Source organism: Ambystoma mexicanum, chromosome 14 (genome assembly GCF_040938575.1).
Source record: "Ambystoma mexicanum isolate Mex_15411 chromosome 14, UKY_AmexF1_1, whole genome shotgun sequence".
Taxonomy (NCBI): domain Eukaryota; kingdom Metazoa; phylum Chordata; class Amphibia; order Caudata; family Ambystomatidae; genus Ambystoma; species Ambystoma mexicanum.
In genome coordinates this window covers 548,718,600-548,744,164 of record NC_090940.1, presented here as the reverse complement: position 1 = coordinate 548,744,164, position 25,565 = coordinate 548,718,600, and the positions used below count along the sequence as shown (strand labels likewise).

The window sequence follows — 25,565 nt, the reverse complement described above, 5'->3', positions numbered from 1 at the left end:
GAATAGTCACACTCTTTATACCCTCGAAATCACAATGTTCAACCCATTTCCCAGTTAATATTAGTTAATACATTACGGATCTAGGGTTCGTGCCGAGTTCGTCCATCTGTACATTTAGGGTTTACCTTTAATGTATTCACTAACAAGCCTTAATGGCAACAGTATATCTTAGGATTTCATGTTAAGCCTTCTCAAACAGTTTTATACAATGTAGTCAAGCAAGTGTTCACATTTCAGTATTTGAATACATTGTGTTTAACATATGCTCATGGATTAGCTTTGTTGGTGCAAGTAATCCTCTACACACAGGTCAGCGAAGGACAAAGTCTCAGTTCATGACCCCAACATGTAGCCTGCAGGCAAGTAATACATTAGTTTATACACAGAGGTCAAGACGGCCATGTTGCATTCGGAATGACATTGTCCACTATCTTAGAACACAGGGTGACTTTAGAGGGAGAATCTAAAATGCCGGATAGATCTAAAATGGCGGCTTACACTGGTCTAAGGTCAAGACCTTGCAACACGGATTTCCTCGCAAGTGGCTTATATGCAGCTTGGCGTAGGCCAATATACATATATTCATACAGTACAGGAGGCACAATATAATTTCCCGTTCGACAGAGGGAATTAGCACATTTTGAGAATTCTCCCTAACAATGACTTTGTGCTGTGGGAATTGGGGTGGATTGTGACATCACAGGTCATAAATGAGGGCAGTGCGGGAAGGTCCGCGAACCCAATCATTGCCTGCAATTTATGTTTCCCTCTACGGGTTCAAAGTGCAAGATCCAATCAAACTTGTGTGGGGAGATTTGTTAATGTCTTACAATCGCAAATGCTAAGAATTTTGTTTACTAAGAAAGGTTCTTAGTTTAGAGGCGTTTCTTTGAAAGCGCTTGTTCGTGCAGTTCTGTTCCGCGATATGTTTGAATTTGCTGTCCCAGTGGGGTCTGGGGCCCTGAATAAAATTGTGTTACTTCTTGCAGCGGCATACACTCCTTTTTGACAACTTTTCAGTGAGTTCTACGAGGCAACCCCCGATTCAGAGTATAAATGGTTCCCTCAAATATGTGTTAGCAGAGCAAGGGAGCCCAAACCATCCAAGGAGGGTTCATGCCCACGCAAGAACATTTTTAAATAATGTGTTAAAATGGTGCACAATAGCACACTTTTTTGGAAAAAATTTGGGAACAAGTCACACAGTTTGCAAATGCTTTTGTTGGGTAACTCATGGAAACATCCAATAGATGCATGTCATCAACAGTGCACAGCAGCGTTTTCATGATGCCTTTTGCCCACAATATGTGTATGCCAGTATGCAAAAAACCTTTTCATGCTGGCAGGCATTCCCATATCAAAACATACAAAAAAGGTACCTGGCGCCCCTCTCTAGAAGGATCAGGGCATGATAACCTGTTCTGTGTTTTTTTCCCACTTTGAGCCCGCATGCCATCGCTTTTTTATCAGAAGATACTCTTGTTTACTTTGAGCACAATCACAGTACTACATGCTATAAGAAAACATGTCCATGCTGGTTCTATCAATGTATGCCAGTATCCCCATGTAAGAATATACTCCTGCTGGATTTGATAGTAAAAAGGCTATGCCACAATAGGAAAAAATGTCAAGACTGGCTGCACCAATATAGGCCAGTTTTGCCACATAAGAACACTCATCATATCGGCTTTACACGTGATGCCAGTAAAAAATGAAATTCTACATCCAAAAATATATTCAGACTGGTTACAGCAAAGTAGGCCAGTCTAATTACAAAATAACACTCATCATGTTTGCTTTACTCTTGATGCCCATTAAATCATGCCATGCCACAATAAGAAAATATATCCAGACTGGCCGACCAACATATGCCAGTCTTGCCACATAATTACAAACTGGGCATCAAGAGCGATGCCTATTAAACATACATGCCATTCCACCACAGTACGAAAATATATCCAGACTGGCCCACCAACCTATGTGATTACAGGACGTACATAATTACTGTGACCCGATAACTCCATGTGCACTGGACACAATGTGTCAAGTACTACGTTTTGGGCACCGGAGTCTTAGTTTGATTCAATGGGAATAACTGGGATAGCACACCTGATAATAATTTGTAAAAGAATCGACCGAGGCCTCCAGATGGTGTCCTATTAGGTTTATGACAAGCCCTGATTTTCGAGAAACAGTGACTTGTTTGTCCACCTGTGTGTGAGTTAGTACAAGTTTGAATGACAATAAAGAAGGTGCACTAGTACAGAGTACACAGCCATGAGCTTTAAGGTTGTAACACCAAAACAGTATCAAGTAAATAAGATTTCCAGAAGATAAATTAACATTAGATGCAGGATTGTAGGTGTGTTGTTGATACATTGGCTGGTAAACATTTTTAATTCAACAAAAATCATAATTTATGATTTAAGCCATGAAAAGAAAAAAGAAACACCACAATGTCAGGAAAAAGCCATCTTTTCATTTGTTTCTGGAATAGAATGATATACAAAATGCTACTCTGAGGAGTGCCCTGTCATTAGCTGGAGTCACTTGCCCGGTGATGTTGCTGCTGCAGGACTCAGCTTCTGAAGAAACTATCCTAGATTTCTCTAGTTGTCCAAAGTCAAGCATGTTATCCATCCAGTTCCACTTAATGCCATCTGGAACTTGTAGTTTTGATGTTGTCAATTTAAATGCAGGTCCACTAGTCTCAGAAGGCAAAGGGAAGGCACGACTGGAGGAGCTACCTACAGCTGGCATAAGTTGTCTTAAGTGCTCTAGCCATGCCAACCAGATGTGGCGGAGTGGGCCAGTGGGAGCTCTGACCCAGGATTTCCTTCTCCAGAACTGGCAAGAAAGGAAAGTGAGTTTTCAACTTTAAATCTTCTTCACTGTATCCTACAGGTAGGGTGACAAGATGCTCTCAATACTTACATGTAATCTTCATTAAAAACGTGTCCTGCTCTTCTTCGTCACAGTCTTTACTAACGAATCTCATCTGCTTTCCCCACATCTTTTTCACAAACGCCTCTTAATGCACATTTTCTTTGTACCTCCCCTCTTACCCCCGCCCCACATCCCACCCCCAAACCTAGGGAGGGTACAAAATGGTCGCTACTACACAGGTAGTCCTTTCCCAATACACAAGGAGGCGGGGCGAACAAGTACAAAAGGATTGAAAGGATGGTGTGGCACGACTGTGGCAAGGAAGAGCAGGACTAGGTTCAAGGACTGGTAAGTAATCCCAACACTACCCTAACATGCTATCTTCCCATTTCGATTCCTAACTATTGAAGACCACCAAAGTATGCTGATTGCCTTGTAAGAAAGACAGACTCAGGAGCACTGCAAAAACCTGTGCCCCTTTAATGCCCAGCCAAGCAATAAACAGAGTCCTTGGGACAGCCTGTCCTGATTCTCCGGTGTCAGGGACTATTAGGATCCCGTTACACTGTTCTTTGTAAACGCGGGTAACGGTCTAGTTTTTCTATGCTACAAAAAGGTCAATTTAACTAAATTTGCATATTTCACTTTAAGATATGTTTACATACTCTGCGTATATTCTTGGGTGCCAGCTTTTGATTTTCGCTACAGGGGAGAGGTTCCCACCCTGAGTGATGCGAGGGCGCCATATCTGTCCCCAGGTCGAAACACCACATTTTGAAGCAGCAATAGGAAAAAAGCCATAGCATTTATAGGAAGTTGTAAACATATAACATCTCAACAAAAGTCACCTAACCTGCTGAGGTGCCTTTGCAGCATTCTGCTGTTGGATTCCCTGCTGACCCCCACCAAACATTTTTGGCCTGCTCACCCACTCCAATTAGGGCAACATTGTTGAGGTTCTATTGTCATTTTGAAGTGTGCAGCACTTGATAATTTTGCAAGATGCATGCCAACATGTCACCAAGGCTAAACCCAGCTGGAGAGAAGACATACATCCTGCCTCACCAGTAATTTAGGGGTGCATGGCACTCAATGCGTGCCTTTTCTTTCTGTTTTTCTGGTCACTCCATGCAAATAATTTGAAGAATCTCCACAGGGGCAACATGACACTTTTGCCCTGTTGTTGGGTTCAACTGTGCCCTCTGCCCACTTTTTTAAGGCTTTGGGTCCAGTGGCGCAGCACAAAATGTGGGAGCCCCCTGCGAGCCAAGCTGAGGGGGCCCTGCCACCTCGGCAACAAATCATGGGTTGCGCCACACACGCCTGCGCAATACACATGATCATGCTGCTGCAGGGGCATGCTGCACACTGCACTAGGATAAAGTGATCAATATGTGTTTTAATTAATTATGCAGCACACTTTCTGAGACAAACTGCCTAAAAAGCTTGTTTTGTAGGGTAAGAGCAATCCAAAAATCCAATACATGCAAGTCACCAACAGTGCACAGGAACATTTCTTTTAGAAGTCTGTGGCTTACCCCACCCCCCCTGACTCCATGACATGCAAGCATGGAGTGGACGGGGGGGGGCTATGATTTAAAAAATAAATAGTTTCTTTTTGATGTCACTCTGTTTTAAGAGTAACTTAAAAAAGAAACAATTTATTTTTTAAGTCCGAGGGACGGGGGCTCTGTCCCAGGACATGTGGCAGCAGGGCCCCCTACATCACGGCTGGCTGCGGGGCCCCCGCTACGCCAGTGTTTCCGTCCTGCTGCCACACGTCCTGGGACGGAGTCCCCGGCCCTCGGACTTCAAAAATAAATCGTTTCTTTTTTAATTTTCTGTGATATCACTGATGTCACTATATTTGCAAATAAGGGGGACACACATTTTATACCATGTCCCAGAAAAACCTAGGCCGGCACGGCCTATATGTATAGGAACGTGAAGTACCTGTGATGTCCCAGTTTAGCTTCCCGACCCCTTCAAAAATACCTGCAAACCTGTCCAGCAGCGTATCAATGTCCACTTGATAGACCTCCATTGCAAAGTGAACCAGGCTCAGGGCTTCGGATGCCGCACAGCTGAGTAGAGAATGGGGACTCACATCTGTGTCGAAGAATCTGGCCTTTATGGTTTTCCCACCCCTGGACACAGGCGCTACGAACACGCCCCTGATCGGAAGCGGAGTGTCCCCGCCAAACGTGAAGATCTTTGCAGTTGAAACGTCTTGCGCAGGAGGCCCCGGGATCCGCTGGTAATGATCCTAGGCAAGCACACAGACTGAGGCCCCTGTGTCGATGAGAACTTGTGTCGGCACCCCCTGAATGTCCACAACACATTTGGGCTGCCTCTTACTCCTTGCCCCTGAGGCGATGCTCGAGATGAAGAAAACTTCTTCCTCCTCCTCCTCTTCCTCTTCAGCTAACTGCAGTCTCTGCATTTCTTGCTCCAAGGCCGCGATGCTCCTCTGCCTCCTCGAACCACCACCCCGTGCCCTGGCCGGGCCCTTCTGCACCGACACGGGAGCAGGGGCGCGACACATCCGGGGGTAGTGGCCGGGTCCATTGCATCGGCCACATGACCTCGACTTGGCCGGACACTCCTCGGAGTGGGGCAAGTCATATCCGCAGTACTGGCAGATAGAGTCAGACCCCTTTGGAGGGCGAATCTCTTGCCTTCTCTGACCCACTTGTCTTTCGACGTAGCCCGTTTCCCGACAGCAAACGCATCCTCAGATGTCCCCGGACGCACTGCTGCGTCCATTTTAGCACCTCTCGACTTCGCCAGTTCGTACGTTCTGCCACTGTCCAGGATTTGCTGCAGGGTCCAGCCAGGTTCCCTCACCACTACACTTGCCTCCGTAACTTGCCAGATGTACACCCTTGGAGAACTTGATTCCTTATCATAGATTCATCATTGTCCCATCGACAAGTGGTGGCCATCAATCGCAGTCAAGCACAAAACTGATCAAGTGACTCCTCTTCCCGCTGTTTCTCCCCACAGAAGAGAAATCTCTCATAATCCACATTGGAGAGCGGTATAAAGTAGTTTTCCAACGCAGTCTTGACTGCAGCAAAGGTGACTACCTGCAGGTTAAGGGACTCATATATGCCTATGACCTCCAAACCCGCCGAATACAACAGGGTGGCCCTCTTCGCATCATCATCGGTTATCCCGGTCGCTGTAAAGTACATATCAAGTTTTTTTATCCATAGCAACCATCTTGGGCCCAATTTCGAAGGGGGACCTGATACATCAAACTCTTGCATCGGCAGTAAAGACCCCTGTAGTGTTTTCACCACCACTGCCGCAGCTTCCGCTTCTCCATCGCTTCCTGCCATGTTTACAGGTCGCACAGGCACCTCCTTGTGGCTTAGAGGCCGCAAACCTGACTTGGGTGGGCAATGCACGTACCTCCAATTACTGTCCGGTGGCAAACAGCGTGTCCTTGCTCCTTTTCTGGCGCTTAGTGTCTGTCAGAAGTGGGCCGTCCTCTGGGTGTTGAGGATAGCCAAAAGTTCCCAAAAATTGTTTATGAGGTGGTAAAAGCAGCGCACGAGCACCTTTTCAGGCCGCTACTGCTGTATACCAGCTGCTAGAACATCAAAGGAATGCTCCCGCCGGGTCCGTGACTCACCACGTCGTAACGTTGCTGATGGTCAACAGGCCGCGTGCATTGAGCGAACGCTCCGGTGGCGTCCCGCCTCGTCGCCAGTTGTTATGTGGCCACCCGTGCCTCGGGCGGCCCACGCATGCATGCACACACGCACTCATACAGAGAGGCCCAGGACGCGAGGCTGCCTGTTACGCGTCCCGGTGGCAACTGCCCGCACGGACGCTGTTTATTCAACTGCGCAGAACGCGAGGAGAAAGCATGGATTGTTTGTCAAGTTTCCTATCACGCAGACAGAGAAGCTTCGGCAATGCAAGCGAGTGTCGAAATTAAGGATGAAACCTACCTTTCAGTTAGCACCGGCACCGCCATGTTCCATCTCTCTACTCTTTCTATTGTGCAGTGCATTGAACAGTTTGTATAATTCTGCTCGAACACTGCTTTCCCTTTCACTTTTATTCTGACTGAGGTGAGCGCTCATGTGATTTCCTTGAAAAGTAGCGCTTTCACGCTCAGCCAGCAGGGGGCGTCCAGCTATGCTATGATCGGTATGAAACATGGAGAAGAAAACCATACAGTTATGTCAGGAAGTAACTGAATATTCACGGACAAATACAACAGGTGGCGCCATGCCACAAGGATATAGGTATCAGAGGTTATGTCTAATTTAAATTAGGCAAGACTACACATTCCAGAATGTTTTAGAATATGAAAGCCCAGAACAGGAACAGCGATATTCGGTTAATGTTAAAGTGTGTGTGATAAGTGTGTTGGAAAGGTCATAATTGCGCTGTGCCAAGAGAACACACCCATGGGGGCTACATGTAGGGTGCAGTGGTAGCAGAGGATCAGGGATGGGCAGGGGAAACAAGGGGAGAAGGGACATTTTACAGGTAGGAGAAATAAGGTTGTGTGAACATCAAGTAGTCAGATTGTTGTGGCCCGCTCCCTGTTCACCGGAGCAGGCCTCCTCAGATGCAGGGGCCACCGGGAATCCACAGAAGACACTGCACTCACACAGTGTAAAGACCGCAGGGGACACCCTGCATACTCCGGAGCACCCAAGTGGGATATCGGGGATGGGAGCACCTAGGATACAGCAGCCTCGGCCTTGGGGGCTGTTAGGCAAAGTTTGAATGCAGTACCCTCTGGGAACACTACAAGCAACTATGACTAAAGGTATAGGCAACCCAACCTTTGGGATAAGCTTGTGCTACACAGTTTTGGTAGCATGTTGAGCAGACAGGCTTATCTCAAGAGGGGAGATGTGAGCAGTAGTGGAGTTACACAAAGATTCACACTTACAGGTACACTCTTACACTCAAGGTTTCTTGCATAAACAATTAATAATTTATCAGTCAGTTATAAATCCTTTTTCAGAAGGGAGCAATAGAATAGTAACACACAAATATACTTCAATACTGTACACTCTGAGTTTCTGAATCAGACAAGACCGTTTTTGGATGGCCCACAGACACAACCTACACCCACAGGTGACTTCAGTAACAAGGGTGCTGGGGACATTAACATCTTACTGTTGGCATTCGGAACACTCTTAAAACGCTGGTAAAAGACAAAGGTTATTAGAACACAAGAAATTACAAATATTCATAAGCAGGGCAAATACTTTCAGATAGCACTTAGAAGAGTCATTCAATTCAAATAGGCTAAGCCAAAGTCAATGAGCAAAAGTCTTTGTATTGGATGCAGCACTGCAGGTAAGCAAATGGGAATGTCTTGGCACAAGTTCTTATGATTCTTTGATAAAAAGAAGAATCAAATGTAGGGCCACAAGCTGATTAGACTTGTGAGTTGTAGAAGTTACAAGCACTTCCACCGTAAGAGGTAAGTTCTCTTAGACTTGTTTTAAAGTATCTTTGTAAAGAAGAAAATATGCAGCTGATGACTTTTGTTGCTGTGCAGCTCTGCAGATCTCACTGTTCCTCTGCCTCATTCGTGGGGACAAGAGGGAGGATGTTGGGGGACTCCTGCACTGCACTGGCACTGTCAAAACTGCCAACCGGCAAACTTTACTTTCAGTGGCTGTTTCGTGTTTCAACTCCTTGTGGTACAGCAAATAGCAATAAGCGCGGTTCCTATCTGTAAAGGTGGACTTTCCTCACAGCTGAGGTCCTGCACTCGACTGAGGGTGGTCAGGCTTGGTCAGTCCTGATTCCTGGGAGTCCGGAAGATCTTCCACAAGCTTTAGGCCAGCTTACAAGCAACGCACACAATCTGGTGTCCCTCTCCCTGGCTCTACGGTTTCTTGCAGCAACTCTGAGGAAATTCAACCAGCTCTGAGATGGGTGTCCAGGTGGCTTACTTGGGAGTTGATTGGTCCCACCAACTCAAGGGGATAAGTCGTCCTTGCAGAGCTTCTCTGTTGATGCATACTTGGTGATTCTGACCTACAGCAGGGCTTCACCGGGCAATCCAACGATCCAGGAGTTGCCCCAGCTGTCCTCTTCAAGCTCTTCTTTGGTTCCTTCGTCCAGTGGTTGACTCTGCCTTCCAAGCCAAAAGACTTGCCTTTTATTCAGTTCTCTCCCATTCATTCCAGCCTAGCTGTCACTCACCTAGCAGGGTGGCTGTCCTTGCCGGACAGTCAGCCAGCCAATCACCACAGAGTGCATTTGGGTCTCCTAGGAGATTAAGCACAGGGAGTTTCGGGCACCTCCCTCACTTACTGCCTACCCCAGACACTCTGGAGACAGAGGCGGGTTTCACTCCTGAAGCCTGCCAAAGGCAAATGAACAAAGAGACCAAACCTGGTTTGGCACGCAGAGAAAAACTCGAAGGACCTTTCCACAAAGAAATGGCGAAAAAAGAAGACTGGGGACCATTTTAACAAAGCAGACTCAGCGCCATTTTGAAAAAAATGTCTCCCGCGATTTAACATTACTGGAGCTGCAAACAGTTTGCGGTCGGGGTAAATCATGGTAGTTCATTACAAAACCAGTGCCACCAGCCATTCTGAGACGAAAGGGTAACATATGAATGCTACATGAGTAACAAGACACAGGGGAGACTAAGTAACCCTTCCAGCACTCTAGTGTAAGATAGGGTGTGCTGGGTCTGAAAATTTACAGGACTAAGTGAAGTCAATTTCACTCCACTGCTCTGGAAACAGTAGTTGATCCCAGGGAAGGTATTTAAACCTTGGGAAATCTGGAAGACTTCCCTGTGGCACTGCATTGAAGGTGCTATGTGACACAATTGTAAAAGATGATGCCTATGGAGTTGGTTAGACTCCATAACCAAAAAGAAACACAGTGTATAAAATCACATTAAAATACATGAGAGAGTGGGAAAAAGGGTCACACTCTCTCCAGGCAAAAAATCAAGTCCTCAAAATCCAGCAAAGTTGCTGGGGGACTCTAAAGTGGAGGGAAGGAACACATTTTAAGGAATTCTCCCTAACACTCATCCCCCCAGACTAAGGGACAGGAGGATTTAATCCACCCCTGGATGAATCTCCTTACTCCCGTCGGTCATACTTCCTGGAGAGACCATCAACATTTTGGTGATTACACCCTGACCTGTGTTTAATGGTAAAATCAAACCCTTGTAGGCTGATTGACCATCTTAACAATTTAGGATTTTCTCCCTTCATCTGCATTAACCATCCTAAGGGTTGGTGGTCTGTTTGAATCACAAAAGTAGATCCATACAAGTATGATCTAAACTTTTTCAAAAACCACACAATGGCAAAAAATTCACCTTCTATGGTTGCCCACCTTGTTTCAGGTTTCTTCGGCTTCCTACTGATGAAGCAGATGGGATGTTCCCTGCCTTTCTCATCCAGCTGACTCAGAACTACACCTATACCTGTATTGGAAGCATCTGTCTGTACAATAAAGGATTGACTGTAGTCAGGAGCTCTTAAGACTGGAGCTTGACAAAGGGCTTGCTTAAATCCTTAGTGCACTCCTCATTCCACCTGAACTTCCTGGGGAATTTGGGTGAGGAGATCACATTTAAGGGAGAAGCTATCTGTAACGCTCACCTGGTATCCACGGGGACGTCACTGTTCTGACCTCTTACGATCTCAAACCCTTCCCTGGAGGCTATTCGACTGGAGACTATGCCTGAAACACAGGATTGGTAGAGTTTAACTATTGTCTCTGTGTGCTTGAACCCCTTCTTCCCCGGGGTCCAACCCTTCCCTTTAATCCACAGCTCACCTTGTTTTCTTGGATAGTGTGCTCTCCGTCCCACTTTCAGCGCAGGGGTGCGTTGATTGATGCAGGCTCGTTGCTGCCTAGTTACGTCACTGGCAAGAGTCCGACAGGTAAGTATAATGAGTCTTTTGAACAGTTCTCTAACTTCGTTCCTTTCCTTCCTTAGATGATGGCTGGCTTCCGGGGATCGTGGCGTGCTGCTGAGATGAGTAGCGCTGAAGGTGAGTGAGAGTGCGATGCGTGATGCACCCCTTTCGTATTTGTATTGAACTGAGTTATTTTTCTGTGTCTTTTAGGTGCTGCAACGTTTTCAGCGTGGATGCCGGTTATGAAGAACAAATGCGGTGGGTAAGCGCGGTATGCAGCACCTCTAGATGTTTCCACGCTAACTTGGAGTGTCTTTTCCCTCTTGCAGATGGATGAGAAGTTCCGGAGACAGAGTTCCCCCAGAGCACTGGGATTCAGGTAAGCGTTTGAAGCTGGTACAGTATTTAAAAAATAAGGGAAGATTTACCCTAAAACGCTTGCTTCTGCTTTAAACATGTGCAAGAATTTTGTTTGTGACAAAGGCCATTGTAGCTGGTAAATTATTGCAGAATGTGAGATCCCAGACCAGCGTTAAGAGAGGTACACAACGGTTGTCATTTTTCGAGGTCAACAGATTAGAGCTCCCAGGTTTCAGCAGCAAAGAATGAATACACTTCATCATTCAAAATCATTTGTGAAATGCGATTTTCTACTGGAGCCGGCAAGAACCACAGCAGTTGCAAATCACCCAGACGTTTACGCTGGAAAAGGGCTTAGAGTGTCCCCAATATGCAACATTTTGTGCAGCAATATGACCGTAGTTCAAGGCTCTGATTGTGACATGGTTGAAAGCTGTTATCATACGAATCAGGATGAGGTGACCAGGGTAGATTATTAAAGTTCTGCTGGTCGCCTCAAATGTTTCAAAGACATGACTGTTAGGCAAAGTTTGTATGCAGTACCCTTTGAGAACACTACACACAACTATGACTAGAGGTGTAAGCAAACCAACCTTTGGTATAAGTCTGTACTACTCTTATACTCTAGGTTTCTTGGATAACTACTTATTAATTTATTCATCAGTCAGTTATAAAAAAATAATTAGAAGGAGGCAATCATATAATAACACACAAATATACTTCAATACTTTTCAAGAGGAGTAAAAGGCAAAGGTTTTCAGAACATAAAAGACTACAATTATTCTTAGACAGTGCAAATACTTTGAGTTCACCTGAAGAGTCAATTCAATTCAATCAGCTAGGCCAAAGTCAATGGGCTAAAGTCTTGGATAGGTTAAAGCGGTTCTGGTAATTAAACGGAAAAGTCTCTGCACAAGTTCTTGGAAGTAGTTTGTAAAAAGAAGAATCATATGTTGGGTCACAAGCTGATTAGGCCTGCCAGTTGCAAAAGTTTCAAGCACTTTCGCCATGAGAGGTAAGTTCTCTCAGTCTTGTTTTACAGTACCTTAAAATGAAGAAAAAGATGCAGCTGATGACTTCTGTTCCTGGCAGTTCCTGCAGATCTCGCTGTTCCTGGGCCTCAGTCGTGGGGACAAGAAGGAGGACGTCGGGGACTCCTGCACTGCACTGGGACGGTCAAAAGCTTGCACATGGCAAACTTCAATTTCAGTGGCTGTTTCGCGTTTCAGCTACCGCACTGGTAACAACGCTGGTCCTGGCTATCAAGGTGGACTGTCCTTGCTTCTGAGATCCCATACTCAGCTGAGGGGGGTCAGGCTCGGTCGGTCTGACCTCGTGGGAGTCCGGAGGATCTTCCAAATGCTTTCAGTCAGCTTACAAATAACGCACACAATCTGGTGTCCCTCTCCCTGGCTCTACGGTTTCCTACAGCACTCTGAGGAAATGCAACCAGCTCCGAGATGGGTGTCCAGGTGGCTTACTTGGGAGTTGATTGGTCCTACCAACTCAAAGGGAGAAGTCGTCCTTTGCAGGGCTTCTCTGTCGATGCAAACTTGATGATTTGGACCTGCAACAGGGCTTCACCGAGCAAACCGACGGTTCAGGAGTTGCAGCAGCCGTCCTCTTCAAGCTCTTCTTCAGTTCCGTCGTCCAGTGGTCAACTCTGCCTACCTAGCCAAGAGACTCGCCTTTTATTCAGTTCTCTCCAATTCATTCCAGCCTAGCTGCCACTCACCCAGCAGGGTGGCTGTCCTTGCCTGACAGTCAGCCAGCCAATCATTACAGAGTACATTTGGGTCTCCTAGGAGACTAAGCACAGGGAGTTTCGGGCACCTCCCACACTTCCTGCCTACCCCATACACTCTGTAGCAAGAGGTGGGTTTCACTCCTGAAGCCCACCAAAGGCGAATGAACAAAGACCAAACCTGGTTTGGTGCGCAGAGAAAAACTCTAGAAGGACCTTTCCACAAAGACATGACGAAAAAAGAAGACCGGACCATTTTAGCAACGATGGCTGGGCGCCATCTTGAAAAACATGGCTCCCGCCATTTAAAGTTACTGGAGCTACGAATAGTTTGCAGTCGGGAACATTCATGGTAGTTCGTTGTAAAACCACCGCCACCAGCCATTCTGAGAGGAAAGGGTAACATTTGACTGTTACATGAGTATCTAGACACAGGGGATACTAGGTAACCCTTCCAGCACTCTACAGGAAGATAGGTTGTGCTGGGTCTAGAAATGTACAGGACTAAGTGAAGTCAATTTCACTCCACTGTTCTAGAACACAGTAGTTTATCCCAGATAAGGTAGTTAAACCTTGGGAAAGCCTGAAAGGCTTCCCTGTGTCACCGCACTGAGGGTGCTGTGTGACACAAATGAAAAAGAGGATGCCAATGAAGTTGGTTAGACTCCATAACCAAAGGAAACACAAAGCTAAAAACACATATCAAAATACATTAGAGAGTGGGAAAAAAAGGGTCATTAGAGGTGTGAAAACAAAAAGAAGAAATCAAGGCTGAGTACCCCAAAAGGAAATACACCAAACGCAGGTTACAAAGGAACATACAGAAGATCTTTATTTTATACTGAACAGTTTCAAAGGACAAAGCAACAGATAGCTATCGGCCCTCAGTACAACACAGCGAACTCCAGCTCGGTTCGGTGTGCTCAGTGAGTGCGACTGTACATTAGAATAGTCACACTCTTTATACCCTCGAAATCACAATGTTCAACCCATTTCCCAGTTAATATTAGTTAATACATTACGGATCTAGGGTTCGTGCCCAGTTCGTCCATCTGTACATTTAGGGTTTACCTTTAATGTATTCACTAACAAGCCTTAACGGCAACAGTATATCTTAGGATTTCATGTTAAGCCTTCTCAAACAGTTTTATACAATGTAGTCAAGCAAGTGTTCACATTTCAGTATTTGAATACATTGTGTTTAACATATGCTCATGGATTAGCTTTGTTGGTGCAAGTAATCCTCTACACACAGGTCAGCGAAGGACAAAGTCTCAGTTCATGACCCCAACATGTAGCCTGCAGGCAAGTTATACATTAGTTTATACACAGAGGTCAAGACGGCCATGTTGCATTCAGAATGACATTGTCCACCATCTTAGAACACAGGGTGACTTTAGAGAGAGAATCTAAAATGCCGGATAGACCTAAAATGGCGGCTTAAACTGGTCTAAGGTCAAGACCTTGCAATGCGGATTTCCTCGCAAGTGGCTTACAAGCAGTTTGGCGTAGGCCAATATTCATATATTCATACAGTATAGGAGGCACAATATAATTTCCCGTTCGACAGAGGGAATTAGCACATTTTTGAGAATTCTCCCTAACAATGACTTTGTGCTGTGGGGATTAGGGTGGATTGTGACATCACAGGTCATAAATGAGGGCAGTGCGGGAAGGTCCGCGAACCCAATCATTGCCTGCAATTTATGTTTCCCTCTACAGGTTCAAAGTGCAAGATCCAATCAAACTTGTGTGGGGAGATTTGTTAATGTCGTACAATCGCAAATGCTAAGTATTTTGTTTACTATGAAAGGTTCTTAGTTTAGGGGCGTTTCTTTGAAAGCGCCTGTTCGTGCAGTTCTGTTCTGCGATATTTTTGAATTTGCTGTCCCAGTAGGGTCTGGGGCCCTGAATAAAATTGTGTTACTTCGTGCAGCGGCATACACTCCTTTTTGACAACTTTTCAGTGAGTTCTACGAGGCGACCCCCGATACAGGGTATAAATGGTTCCCTCAAATATGTGTTAGCAGAGCAAGGGAGCCCAAACCATCCAAGGAGGGTTCATTCCCATGCAAGAACATTTTTAAATAATGAGTTAAAATTGAGCACAATAGCACACTTTTTTGGGAAAAATTTGGGAACAAGTCACACAGTTTGCAAATGCTTTTGTTGGGTAACTCATGGAAACATCCAATAGATGCATGATACCAACAGTGCACAGGAGCGTTTTCATGATGCCTTTTCCCCACAATATGTGTATGCCAGTATGCAAAAAACCTTTTCATGCTGGCAGGCATTCCCATATCAGAACATACAAAAAAGGTAGCTGGCGCCCCTCTCTAGAAAGAACATGGCATGATAACCTGTTCTGTGGTTTTTTCCCACTTTGAGTCCGCAGCCATCGCTTTTTTATCAGAAGATACTCTTGTTTACTTTGAGCACAATTACAGTACTTATGCTACAAGAAAACATGTCCATGCTGGTTCTATCAATGTATGCCAGTATCCCCATGTAAGAATATACTCCTGCTGGATTTGATAGTAAAAAGGCTATGCCACAATAGGAAAAAATGTCAAGACTGGCTGCACCAATAAAGTCCAGTTTTGCCACATAAGAACACTCATCATATCGGCTTTACACGTGATGCCAGTAAAAAATGAAATTCTACATCCAAAAATATATTCAGGTGGTTACAGCAAAGTAGGCCAGTCTAATTACAAAATTATACTCATCATGTTTGCTTTACTCTTGATGCTATTAAATCATGCCATGCCACAATAAGAAAATATATCCAGACTGGCCGGCCAACATATGCCAGTCTTACAATATAATTACAAACTGGGCATCAAGAGCGATGCCTATTAAACATACATGCCATTCCACCACAGTACGAAAATATATCCAGACTGGCCCACCAACCTATGTGATTACAGGACGTACATAATTACTGTGACCCGATAACCCCATGTGCACTGGACACAATGTGTCAAGTTCTACGTTTTGGGCACTGGAGTCTTAGTTTGATTCAATGGGAATAACTGGGATAGCACACCTGATAATAATTTGTAAAAGTATCGACCAGGCCTCCAGATGGTGTCCTATTAGGTTTATGACAAGGCCTGATTTTCGAGAAACAGTGACTTGTTTGTCCACCTGTGTGTGAGTTAGTACAAGTTTGAATGACAATAAAGAAGGTGCACTAGTACAGAGTACACATCCATGAGCTTTAAGGTTGTAACACCAAAAAAGTATCAAGTAAATAAGATTTCCAGAAGATAAATTAACATTAGATGCAGGATTGTAGGTGTGTTGTTGATACATTGGCTGGTAAACATTTTTAATTAAAAATAAATCATAATTTATGATTTAAGCCATGAAAAGAAAAAAGAAACACCACAATTTCAGGAAAAAGCCATCTTTTCATTTGTTTCTGGAATAGAATGATATACAAAATGTTACTCTGAGGAGCGCCCTGTCATTAGCTGGAGTCACTTGCCCGGTGATGTTGCTGCTGCAGCACTCAGCTTCTGAAGAAACTATCCTAGATTTCTCTAGTTGTCCAAAGTCATGCATGTTATCCATCCAGTTCCACTTAACGCCATCTGGAACTGATGTTGTCAATTTAAATGCAGGTCCTCTAGTCTCAGAAGGCAAAGGAAAGGCACGACTGGATGAGCTACCTACAGCTGGCATAAGTTGTCTTAAGTGCTCTAGCCACGCCAACCAGATGTGGCGGAGTGGGCCAGTGGGAGCTCTGACCCAGGATTGCCTTCTCCAGAACTGGCAAGAAAGGAAAGTGAGTTTTCAACTTTAAATCTTCTTCACTCTATCCTACAGGTAGGGTGACAAGATACTCTCAATAATTACATGTAATCTTCATTAAAAACGTGTCCTGCTCTTCTTCGTCACAGTCCTTACTAACGAATCTCATCTGCTCTCCCCACATCTTTTTCACAAACGCCTCTTAATGCACATTTTCTTTGTACCTCCCCTCTCACCCCCGCCCCACATCCCACCCCCAAACCTAGGGAGGGTACAAAATGGTCGCTACTACACAGGCAGTCCTTTTCCAATACCCAAGGAGGTGGGGCGAACAAGTACAAAAGGATTGAAAGGAGGGTGTGGCACGACTGTGGCAAGGAAGAGCAGGACTAGGTTCAAGGACTGGTAAGTAATCCCAACACTTCGAAGGGATTGTGTCCTCCGACGTATTCCTCATCTTAGATATATCCTTCCAGCTCTGCTGGCCTCGGAAAAATTTTTCTCTAGAGGGCGCTGCGCGTCGACGTCCCTCGAGTCGATGTCCCTCGACAGCCGCCGTATCGACGCTCGACGCCATCCTGCCTATAAAGGCCGCGCGCAGCGTCCGTTGCTCAGTTCCGTTTTTCCACGCTTACTCAGTGCCTCGGAATACCGTTGCTCAGTTCTTAGTCAGATTATTCCTATTTACCTCGAGTTATTCGATCCATACTCGATGGCTTCCTCGTCGGAACCGACAACTCCTCGATCCGGCTTCAAAAAATTTCGAGATTGTGGGAAAAAGATGTCGTTGACCGATCCTCACAGAAATTGTCTGTGGTACTTGGGAGCTGAACACCATTGTTCGGAATGCGAGGACTGTATGTCCATGACAGCTAAGGCCCTGAAGGAGCGTAGGGGGAAGCTGGAGAAAGGTAAGACTTTTAAAGCTTCTTCTTCGTCGACGAAGTCGAGACATTCGTCTCCTCGTCACCATTTGCGCTCCAGGTCTCGGAGTGGGTCTCATCACTCCTCGAGATCGAAGCACTCGAAGAGGAGGCGTCGAAGATCCCCTTCTCCGTCTTCCTCTTCTTCTGTTTCGCCAAAAAGAATCCCTTGCCCCACGAAACATAGTTCCTGGGCTGAATGGGAGGAATTCCGAAAGAATATGATGAGCGTCTTCGAGAAAGCGGCCTCGACCCCCTCGAAGACTGCCGAGAGCGATGCTCTGGTCGAAAGACCCGAAGGTCAAAAACGCCGCGAGACGCAGTACCCGGCGAAAGAAACCTCTCGAGCGCGTTTCGAACCCTCGAGCAGGACTATGACCTCCAAACCTTCCGAGAAGGTTCCGTCGACGCCGTCGACGAAGGTCCCGTCGAGGTCGATGTCTTCGGCGCCGTTGTCGAGGGGACCTTCGACACACGGGTCTGTCGACTCGACGCCGGCCTCGACACCGGCGTCGACGCCAAGAAAAGTCACGGTGACCACACATCCAGTGACTATCCCTAGGCCCTCGACGTCGATGGTGTCGATATTGTCGAGTAGAATTCAAATTCTGTCGAGGTCCTCGAGGCCTCCACCTCTGTTTTCGACGCCACGCTCAAAGCCTTCGACGTCGGCGTCGACGAAATTGACGTTTTCGAGGCCAATAATGACAAGTTCGGCACCCTCTGCCTTGGAAATGGGATTTACTCCCTTTATGAGTTCAGAACAATTGAGAACTATATCCTCAATTTTAGAAGAGGGTGATTTGTCTGAACAAGACACTTTTGAGTTACAGGGACCTGTAACCCCAATTAGAGAGGAATTTTCCTCTGAAGAGCGCAGATTAAAGGATCTTCATGATTCTTTACATGAGGCAAGTGGGTTAGACACTTCCCCTGAGGTGGATTTTGCTAAACCAGACCCGGGGGAGCATGCTGAAACCCCCTACAGAGCCTTAATGGCCAGGATTACAGAGTTCATGGGGTGGTCTGCACCTTCACAATCTTTCCAGCAAGATGACCTCACGGATATTCTTGACAAAGGCCCACAAGAGGATCCTGTGGTGCCCTTTCATAAAGCTCTTCAGAGAAAGATCATGACAAACTGGGAAACCCCAGATGTAATACCAGCAGTAAATAAAAAACTGTCTGCAAAGTACAGGGTATCTTCCACAGACCCAGAGTTTTTGTCTAAACATCCATCCCCAGAAAGTCTGGTGGTACAAGCAGCATCCTCTACCGATGTCAAGACGGCTTATCCTACAGTCCCACAGGACAGGGACGATAGAAAATATGATGCTATGGCAAAGAAAGTCTTTTCAGCATGTAGCATGGCGTTAAAGTCTGTTAATGCTACTTGCACCCTTGCTAGGTTCAGCCATACACTTTGGGAGTGTGCTTTTACAGCGGCTTACTGCATCCCGGAGGGAGAAGAAAGGGATGCGTTCCTGAATATTATACAGGACGGTAAAGACCCTATGTGCGAATCCCTCCAGACGGGCATTGATTCGGCTGACAGTATCAGCAGAGCAATGGCGGCAAGTACATCAGCCAGGAGATTCGCTTGGTTGAGAAAGTCGGGTTTTGCCCCAGATGTGCAAGCCAGGCTCTTGAACATGCCATTCGATGGCTCTTCTTTGTTCGGGAAAAAGGCGGATGACAGTTTAGAGAAACTGCAAACTTCAAAAGCTGCAGCAAAATCCCTAGGAGCTGCAATCCGTCAGACTCCTTTTCGTCCCACAGGAACCTCTGCGAGGGGCAAGTCCTTTCGCTTCTACTCCGCATTTGGAAGAGGTAGAGGATGACCGGCTCAAAGGGGTCAAAGAAGAACTACCCAAGGTGGACGGGGTAGATATTCTAAAGCCGCAGCAACAGCAGGTGCCTCTTTACCATCGGCATCTGCATCAGCCGCCCCAAAACCAGTCTGAGGACTCCCCTCACAGGACACCTGTAGGAGGCAGGTTGACTCAACATCTGACGGTATGGCAGGCTATCACGTCAGATGCTTGGGCATTGGAAACAGTCGCCCAAGGTTACTGCCTGCATTTCCTACGTATACCTCAGAGTCATCCACCGGGGATCAGCTCTCAGAAAGCTCCAGATCCGCTCCTCTTGCAGGAAATTTTGGAACTGCTAGAGAAAGGTGCCATAGAACCAGTACCTGCAGCGGAGAGGGACAAAGGCTGGTACTCCCCTTACTTTCTCATTCCGAAGAAAGACGGAGGACTGAGACCCATCTTGGACTTGCGAGAATTGAACAAATTCCTCAGAAAAGACAAATTCAAGATGGTCACTCTTTCTCAGATCCTCCAGGCCCTTCAGTTTCAGGACTGGTTGGTATCTCTGGACCTTCAGGACGCTTATTTACATGTGCCTATCCATCTCAAACACAGGAAATACCTGAGGTTCGCAATTGGCAACTCTCACTATCAATTTCGAGTACTGCCATTTGGGCTGACCTCCGCCCCGAGGGTCTTCACCAAGTTAATGTCGGTAGTGGCTGCAAGTCTAAGGAGGGAAGGGATTCACGTCTACCCCTACCTGGACGATTGGCTGATCAGGGCTGTTTCTCCGGAGCAAGCTCAGATCCAGCTAAATCATGTGTGCCATTTCCTTCACAGACTGGGCTTCTCCCTCAATTTAAAGAAGTCACAATTGATACCATCGCTGAGACTCCAGTTCATAGGAGCGATCCTGGATACTTCCCTGGGAAAAGCCTCGCCACCAGAGGTGAGGGCTCAAGATATTCTACAGATGGTTACCAAGTTCCAGCATGCCCAACGTCTCCCAGCCTTCGACTTTTTGAGGTTGCTAGGCCTCATGGCATCCTGCATTTTCCTTGTGCCAGAGGCTCGCCTGAGAATGAGATCCCTCCAGTGGGCACTGAGGACTCAGTGGTCACAATTCTCAGGGAGAATGACAGATCTTCTTCAGGTTCCCGGCAGGGTGGCTCGAGACCTTCAGTGGTGGGCCTGTCAGGAGAACATTCCGAAAGGAGAACAGTTTTGGCAACCCTGGCCGGAGATAATAGTAGTCACGGATGCCTCACTCACGGGGTGGGGAGCCCACGCCAACGACTTGACCATCAGCGGTCGTTGGTCTCCATCGGAGTCCAGACTACACATCAACCTGTTAGAGCTGAGAGCCATCAGACTTGCGTTGAAGGCTTTCCTGCCAGCTGTACAAGGGAAGAACGTCCTGATAATGACGGACAACACGGTGGCCATGCATTACCTCAACAAAAGAGGAGGCGTAGGATCACTACCCCTGTGCAGAGAGGCGATGCAGTTCCGGTTTTGGGCAATCCAAGAAGGAATCTCTCTATCGGCAGTTCACCTAGCCGGAGAGGAGAACTTGACAGTGGACGCTCTGAGCAGGCAGAACACAGTCTCCCACGAGTGGGAGCTAGCTCAGGGAGTCCTTCAAGAGATCTTCGCCATTTGGGGAACCCCTCAGGTAGATCTGTTCGCCACCAGCCTAAACAGGAAATGCGACCTGTTCTGCTCAAGGGAATTTCCTCCGAGAGGAGCTCTGGGAGACGCGTTCATAGTGGACTGGGAGTTTCCGCTTCTGTACGCGTTCCCACCGGTCCCTGTCATTCCTCAAATGATCAGGAGGTTGAGAAGATTCCGGAGAACCATGATCCTAATTGCTCCGGATTGGGCCAGGAGAACGTGGTACCCGGACCTTCTAGACTTGTCCATCTGCCCTCCAATTCGACTTCCTCTCAGAGAGAACCTACTCTCACAGAAGGGAGGTCAGGTTCTCCATCCAGACATCAAAACCCTGAACCTTCATGCTTGACTTCTGAACGGCTGAGATACAATGATTGGGACCTCCCTGATGATGTTATGGAGGTGTTGCTTTCGGCAAGGAGGCCAGCAACAAAGTCTTTATACCGCTGCCGTTGGAACAGATTTTGCAGCTGGTGTAGAGAACAGAATATCGACCCATTTTCATGTGGTACACCAATGGTTTTGTCCTTCCTACTATATTTGGCAAATTCAGGCCTTCAAGTTGGCACCATTAAGGGCTATCTCGCAGCGCTATCTATCTTTAAGTGTACTGCGGAAGAACCATCCTATTTCAAATTACCCTTGGTAATACAGTTTCTAAAGGGGTTAACCAATGTTTATCCCCCAAGACCATTCCAAGTTCCCCTATGGGATTTAAACTTAGTACTAACTTTCCTGATGGGTACACCTTTCGAACCTCTCCATTCTTGTTCGTTAAGATTCCTTACCCTTAAAACTGTTTTATTAATAGCACTTACATCTGCTAGAAGGGTGAGCGAATTACAAGCTCTTTCTTGTAAACCCCCTCATACAATCTTTCACAAAGACAAAGTTGTCCTGCAAGTGAAGCCTAATTTCCTCCCAAAGGTGGTTTCTGAATTCCATATCACTCAGAAGATTACCCTACCATCTTTCTATCCTCCTCCTCACCCGGGGAAAGAGGAAGAGAGGTTACACAGACTAGACCCTAGGAGGGTTTTAAGTTTTTACATTAGTAGACTAGCCAGGATAAGACAGACAGACCAGCTGTTTGTAGGTTACGCAGGTCACAAGCTGGGGTTACCAATAACTAAGCAGACCATTTCCAGATGGATCATTCTAGCCATTCTGGAATGTTATAAACTGGCAGGGAAAGAGCCCCCTCAAAACCTTAGGGCTCATTCGACCAGAAGTATTGCAGCTTCATCGGCCCTCAAAAGAGGCGTGCCGGTTAAAGACATATGTGCGGCCGCTACATGGTCGTCTGTCCATACCTTTACACGTTTTTACAATCTGGATTCCTCCTCCAGTCAAGAGACTAGGTTTGGAAGGGCTGTACTGCATTCTATTCATCAATAGAAGACGGCGTGAAGTCAGTACTCCCTCCTCCGAATATAGAATACTGCTATGGGAGCCTATCTAAGATGAGGAATACGTCGGAGGACACAATCCCTTCGAAGAACAAGTTACTTCTTACCTTGTAACGTTCTTTCGACGGGATGTTCCTCCGACGTATTCCTCATCGACCCTCCCATCCATCCCCGCAGTTCTACTTCCCTTGTTGTTGCAGCTTACGCTCCTTCAGGGTGATTAGTCTAGTCCAGACAGTAATACTGTGGGCTACAAAACGGAACTGAGCAACGGACGCTGCGCGCGGCCTTTATAGGCAGGATGACGTCGAGCGTCGATACGGCGGCTGTCGAGGGACATCGACTCGAGGGACGTCAACGCGCAGCGCCCTCTAGAGAAAAAATTTTCCGAGGCCAGCAGAGCTGGAAGGATATATCTAAGATGAGGAATACGTCGGAGGAACATCCCGTCGAAAGAACGTTACAAGGTAAGAAGTAACTTGTTCTACCCTAACATTCTATCTTCCCATTCCGATTCCTAACTATTGAAGACAACCAAAGTATGCTGATTGCCTTGTTAGAAAGACAGAATCAGGAGCACTGCAAAAACCTGTGCCCCTTTAATGCCCAGCCAAGCAATAAGCAGAGTCCTTGGGACAGCCTGTCCTGATTCTCCGGTGTCAGGGACTATTAGGATCCCGTTACACTGTTCTTTGTAAACACGGGAAACGGTCTAGTTTTTCTATGCTACAAAAAGGTCCATTTGAATTTTAATTTGCATATTTCACTTTAAGATATGTTTACTTACTCTGCGTATATTCATGGGTGCCAGCTTTTGATTTTTGCTACAGGGGAGAGGTTCCCACCCTGAGTGAAGCGAGGGCGCCATATCTGTCCCCAGGTCGAAACACCACATTTTGAAGCAGCAATAGGAAAAAAGCCATAGCATTTATAGGAAGTTGTAAACATATAACATCTCAACAAAAGTCACCTAACCTGCTGCGGTGCCTTTGCAGCATTCTGCTGTTGGATTCCCTGCTGACCCCCACCAAACATTTTTGGCCTGCTCATCCACTCCAATTAGGGCACGGGTAGTACATTGTTGAGGTTCTTATTGTCATTTTGAAGTGTGCAGCACTTGATAATTTTGCAAGATGCATGCCAACATGTCACCAAGGCTAAACCCAGCTGGAGAGAAGACATACATCCTGCCACACCAGTAATTTAGGGGAGCATGGCACTCAATGCGTGCCTTTTTTTTCTGTTGTTTTGGTCACTCCATGCAAATAATTTGCAGAATCTCCACAGGGGCAACATGACACTTTTGCCCTGTGTTGGGTTCAACTGTGCCCTCTGCCCACTTTTTTAAGGCTTTGGGTCCAGTGGCGCAGCACAAAATGTGGGAGCCCCCTGCGAGCCAAGCTGAGGGGGCCCTGCCACCTCGGCAACAAATCATGGGTTGCGCCACACACGCCTGCGCAATACACAGGATCATGCTGCTGCAGGGGCATGCTGCACACTGCACTAGGAGAAAGTGATGAATATGTGTTTTAATGAATTATGCAGCACACTTTCTGAGACAAACTGGCTAAAAAGCTTGTTTTGTAGGGTAAGAGCAATCCAAAAATCCAATACATGCAAGTCACCAACAGTGCACAGGAACATTTCTTTTTGAAGTCTGTGGCTCCCCCCCAACTCCATGACATGCAAACATGGAGTGGAGGGGGGGGCTATGATTTAAAAAATAAATAGTTTCTTTTTGATGTCACTTTGCTTTAAGAGTAACTTAAAAAAGAAACGATTTATTTTTTAAGTCCGAGGGCCGGGGGCTCCGTCCCAGGACATGTGGCAGCAGGGCCCCCTACATCACGGCTGGCTGCGGGGCCCCCGCTAAGCCAGTGTTTCGGTCCTGCTGCCACACGTCCTGGGACGGAGCCCCCGGCCCTCTGACTTCAAAAATGAATCGTTTATTTTTTAATTTTCTGTGATATCACTGATGTCACTATATTTGCAAATAAGGGGGACACACATTTTATACCATGTCCCAGAAAATCCTATATGTATAGGAACGTGAATTACCAAACTTCAAAGCGAACGCGCGGAGCAAGCATGAATTTTTTGTCAAGTTTCCTATCACGCAGACAGAGAAGCTTCGGCAATGCAAGCGAGTGTCGAAATTAAGGATGAAACCTACCTTTCAGTTAGCACCGGCACCGTCATGTTCCATCTCTCTACTCTTTCTATTGTGCAGTGCATTGAACAGTTTGTATAATTCTGCTCGAACACTGCTTTCCCTTTCACTTTTATTCTGACTGAGGTGAGCGCTCATGTGATTTCCTCGAAAAGTAGCGCTTTCACGCTCAGCCAGCAGGGGGCGTCCAGCTATGCTATGATCGGTATGAAACATGGTGAAGAAAACCATACAGTTATATCAGGAAGTAACTGAATATTCACGGACAAATACAACAGGTGGTGCCATGCCACAAGGATATAGGTATCAGAGGTTATGTCTAATTTAAATTAGGCAAGACTACACATTCCAGAATGTTTTAGAATATGAAAGCCCAGAACAGGAACAGCGATATTCGGTTAATGTTAAAGTGTGTGTGATAAGTGTGTTGGAAAGGTCATGATTGCGCTGTGCCAAGATAACACACCCATGGGGGCTACATGTAGTGTGCAGTGGTAGCAGAGGATCAGGGATGGGCAGGGGAAACAAGGGGATAAGGGACATTTTACAGGTAGGAGAAATAAGGTTGAGTGAACATCAAGTAGTCAGATTGTTGTGGCCCACTCCCTGTTCACCGGAGCAGGTCTCCTCAGATGCAGGGGCCCCCGGGAATCCACAGAAGACACTGCACTCATACGGTGTAAAGACCGCAGGGGCCACCCTGCATACTCCGGAGCACCCGAGTGGGATATCGGGGATGGGAGCACCCAGGATACAGCAGCCTCGGCCTTGGGGGTTGTTAGGCAAAGTTTGAATGCAGTACCCTCTGGGAACACTACAAGCAACTATGACTAAAGATATAGGCAACCCAACCTTTGGGATAAGCTTGTACTACACAGTTTTGGTAGCGTGTTGAGCAGACAGCCTTATCTCAAGGGGGGAGATGTGAGCATTATGT

At 46.5% G+C, this 25,565-nt stretch overlaps 1 protein-coding gene across 2 annotated transcripts in view; it reads right to left on the bottom strand.

The window, feature by feature from the left end:
* Window positions 1–24,712, bottom strand: part of LOC138526949 (interferon-induced very large GTPase 1-like) — a 129,139-nt gene extending 104,427 nt beyond the window's left edge. Inside the window, exon 1 of one of the 2 annotated variants that reach the window (XM_069637850.1) lies at window positions 24,632–24,712. The gene's annotated coding sequence lies outside the window, so the exon portion shown is untranslated. Of the gene's footprint in view, window positions 1–6,848; window positions 6,956–24,631 lie in introns of those variants that run through there. The other variant, XM_069637851.1, reaches the window with a different exon arrangement.
* Between the last annotated feature and the right edge of the window lie 853 nt (window positions 24,713–25,565).